The 4472-nt window shown below is 37.8% G+C and overlaps 1 long non-coding RNA gene across 1 annotated transcript; it reads right to left on the bottom strand.

Moving 5' to 3' along the window:
- Positions 1 to 589: 589 nt before the first annotated feature.
- Positions 590 to 1898, bottom strand: LOC124667864. The gene is made up of 3 exons (XR_006991440.1): positions 1848 to 1898; positions 1664 to 1765; positions 590 to 664 (listed from the first exon to the last, which is right to left on the bottom strand). It is a non-coding gene; the product is annotated as an uncharacterized LOC124667864 (long non-coding RNA).
- Between the last annotated feature and the right edge of the window lie 2574 nt (positions 1899 to 4472).

Here is a 4472-nt window from a genome sequence, read left to right as displayed (position 1 = left end):
ATCAAATTTGACTTTGCTCCTAGATTTCTGTTAGGACTAGAGCTCTTTAAAAGAGTGGTTTGCAAATTCGAATTAATATTTTCTTTTTCATTCCTCTTCTTAAGCACCTGCGAGTAAAAGTGCACTTTCAGCAAGACAAGTTAGCAAAATAAACCTTACAAGACAGGAAGCATATGACCGTCATTACCTGTTGGTTTCCCATCTGTTGGCTAAATTTAGCCATCTGTTGTTGGAACTTTGCCATCATATTTTTTTCAAATTCGAGCCTTGATCTTCGCTCCTCTTCCACCATTTTTTCTCTTGCATCACGCTCTTCTTGCAACCTCACCTCAAGTTGCTCTCTCTCAGAGCGCTCGAAGTCAATACTCTGCTGCATGTTTGCACGCTCAACTTCTAATTGTTCTTCTAATTCGCTAACATGCTGGCTGAGCTCGGAGTTTCGCTGCAGGGTTTCAGCTGCAACACGAGCTTGGTCCTCAATCTACATCCGAAACCTTTCAGAACCAGTTTTGGGCTTGGCCATGTACCCGTAGCCACGAGGCTGCGATGACTTGCATTGAACTGTGTCTTTATATGCAGTCTGTAAAACATTGTTTCTCTGCTCAGTTGATAGTGGACCTTTTGTTTCAGTTTCTTTGTTCTGCACCGCTTCACGTGCTTTGTCCTAAGAACGAAATGAACAATTATAGTTACAACATCAATATTGATCTATAAAAGCTGAAACAAGAATAACACAATGATGTTTTTCTTTCTTGTGTTCCTGCTCAAAGTCAAGACTCAAGAGGAAATTTGTGGGAGTTTACTTGTTCTGACCGTAAGCAATATTTTGATCTGTGATGGACGTTTCAGTTTGCTGCAGCTGGAAACCTGGGTCACATCTATGCTGTTTTTAAGATTCAGAAACGGCAGTAACTTCTATCTCTGTATAATCTTTTTGATCCCGTTGGAGCGGCCTCCACTCGATCTTACGATTCTGATTTGTAGTGCGAGTACGTATGTTCACCAAAAAAATGTAGTCTAGGCAGGCGAGTATACTTAACTACTAGGTAATTAGCGTGGGTTGATCAGGATTGCTATTACGAAATATTGGTGGGTTGATCGGAAATGGTATTATAAAATATTGGTGCTGATATTAACCGAAAGAAAATTACTAAATATTTCATAGCATCTTTTTCAAAGAGTAGATTAAATAAGAAAAAAATTAAAGGTTAAGATGAAAGGGTGAACCGAGGCTGAGTTTGTGGCTAAAGTTTAGATTTTTTGGGATTTTTTTTTCTCGCATTGCAACACACGACTTAAGGTGTTTCCAGTAGCAAGTTTTGAAGCGCAATTGCAATATGATGTGAGTGTGATTAAGATAGACGAAATAGTTTGACAGGAACATGTATAAGAAGATGTGTTTCCGCTAATCATTCGAATTCAATAATAATATTTAATTTTTTCTTTTCTAAAACACATGGGCTGTAACATGGTCTACCGTAGCAACGATTGTGATATCTTTATCTATTAATAAAGAATTTTTTTCTCCCTTTTTTATCCATTACAATGTATCATATTTATCTTTATGATTGGAGTTTCAGCTAAGGTAATCCTGATCCATCTCACATGTATGTCTTGTAAAAGCTAAAACAAGAATAACACAATGATGTATCAGTACACTCACATAAACTTCCTGGGACTCTGGGTTAGACCATGTTCCATTCTTCGTGTGTGTGAGTTCCCATAGAGCAACACAATCCGGCTCTTCTCCAGTTTCCAAGTTTCTCTGCAAGTAATATGACAATGAGAAACTTCAAACATGAAACCATAGCTACCATCGAGGCATACATATTTAGTTAGGCTCATACCTTCTCAAAACTTAGTTGGGCGTACGATTTTGATCCAACTCTATGTTTTGTTTTCTCGTTTCTTGCGATTATCGGAGTTCACTTGGCTGCGTGCCTATCCATTCATTGAAACCAAATATAAACAGCCAAACAACACACTTCATGTAAACACACAAGTGCACACAAACAGTGAGATTAGAGATAACCTGGAATTTTTCATCATTGCCGAAGTAGTTGATCATCCATTCCCACTCTTCTGGTTGTAAGTCTTCCGGAACATTAGCCAATCTAGCATCATCTGTTTTGAAAGCCTTGTAAGTGGAGCTTAGAGTTGATCGCCAGCCTCTATATCGCTCTTGCGCAATTCTGAGAATTTTCTCTTCAGTTTCCGGTGTATCTTCTAGGTCCCATCTGTCCTGTAAAACATAGACAACGGAATATAAATAAGTGGTGCATTGGCGATGATAAAATAAGATAACAAACGTGAAAAAGGTTGTACGCACTATCACATCTGCGACAATGAGTCGATGCACACTTGGGTGAATGTCGGACCACCTCCTCACCCCAATGAGTGGTACCTTCCTTTTCATTATCACTACCACGTCATCCTTGAATGAGCGATAGTTCATTCCTATCGTACCACCCAACGTTTCGAGAGAATGTAATATTTAGCTTCGCAGATCCGTTGGCAAAACGCTTCGAGCTGCTTTAACACCTTTTACAACACCTCGCCCTTTCTTCTTCTTCGTCCATCTGCTTCTACAACCCAAATCATAGAAAAAAAAGTATCTCATGACTTGGTTATTAGATTGTGTCAGATCGGAGGACCCAGATTAGAAGGAGAGAAAGTACCATCCTGTAGTTGCGCACGATAGCGGCGAGCATGGGATGGCCATTCATCCAGGACACACATGTCATTAGCTGACACTGGAGTGTCGGATTGTCCTTGAGTACCTGTACAAGATTTAGCAATATTGAAGATTTAGCAATTTAACCCATACAAGGATTTTATGCATTATAGCAAATGCTAGGGACAGCTTAAGTGAGATAAACAGTTTACCAGATCTGGGTTGTCCACCATTGTTTGTGTATTCGGTTATACTTTCCGTCCTTGTTAAGACAACAGAGTCTTTCCTTACTGCACACAAAAACAATAAAAGGACATAGCATTAACAAACCATATTTGATGTGCACCATTCAGATAGGTGATCAAGAAGTAAATATGGTGTGTACCAGCAGCATCCACCGTTGAACTCATCCTTATGCCCTTGTGTAGGTACGATCAGAAATTGAGTCATATTCAGAAGAAAAAAAACACAAAACGAAAGCAGGCATACTTTAGCACTTCAATATCTTGGAAACAATCTTTTAAACACAAGTACAAGAAGCCAAACATGCATAAATGTTACAGCAAAAAACCTGTTGAAAGTCAAGGCTTCAATGGAGTATGCATATTTTTTGTTGCATGAGTTCTAGGTGCATACAATTAGGTGTTCTTAGATTCCGGTACTGAGATTCAGTGTTTGCTAAACAGATATCAGAGGCTGATGATATTTATGAAAGAATAAGAAGATACAGAGTGACAGAACTTTGAACAATACATATCAGCTCAGTTCAGTTAAGTTCATCGCTATATGTTTCAGACCTTTAAACAGCAAGTTCAGTTCAGTTAAGTTCTTAGATTCCGCAGTTTCAGACTTTCAAACAGCAAGTTCAGTTAAGTTCATCGCTATATGTTTCAGACTGCAAATTAGAATTTTAAAAGACAAATTCACTCAGTTGAAATTGCTATTTTATGAATTAGGATTAGCTAAATTTGAACAGCAATATATAATGTGTTATTCAAACATTAGACAAGAAACAAGTTAGACGTTATAAAAGTGCAAACAACCTAGTACAAATAAAACAGTGTCATATACTGCACATATTTTCAGTTAGAGTCATCACAAATTCAATTATCAATCATAAAAAAATGCATCAAAGGATAGAAGGGAAGAAGCAATCCAGTAAGTAGTTCACTCAGTTGAAATTAATATTGTATGAATTAGGATTAGCTAAATAAAATTTAGCATGACAGATTTGGGGCTGCTCAGTTACTACTTGGGCATTCAGGTGAAGCAATCCGGGGAAGGGATCACCCTATGTCAATCTGGTTATGCAGCACGAATCCTGGACAAGATGGGCATGTCAGAATGCAATCACAAATTATTACGTAAAGAGCCAGACATGAACATGCCAAACTACTGGCTGCCTGGTTGGAGTTGAACCATTTGCAATGAAACTTTATTCTCATGTACTAATAAAAGTTTGTGTTAATTAAATATTCATTTACTTGGTCCGAGGGCAAGAAAAACTAAGTACACAGATCAAAAGTTCAGGGAGCCAGAAGCTTATCATAATTAAATCTCATCTCCCAAGCAATTGCAGATAAGAAAGTGTTTAAGTACATGGTATGACCAGAAGTAAGAAATAAAAACCAGTTGTGGGTAATCAAGAGTTGTAGCCAAACCTGGGTAACATGATAACTATTCAATTCAAAACTGTTGTTGGAGATTTATCAAACAAATGCCTACTCCCTTATCTTTTCCCAGCCAAATCATAGATGAATAAAAAAATTAATAATACTATGCACAAGAAGATGTACTT

This window comes from Lolium rigidum, chromosome 6 (assembly GCF_022539505.1).
Source record: "Lolium rigidum isolate FL_2022 chromosome 6, APGP_CSIRO_Lrig_0.1, whole genome shotgun sequence".
Lineage (NCBI taxonomy): Eukaryota > Viridiplantae > Streptophyta > Magnoliopsida > Poales > Poaceae > Lolium > Lolium rigidum.
Note: the sequence above shows the minus strand (reverse complement) of the source record. Positions and strands in the feature narration are given on the sequence as shown.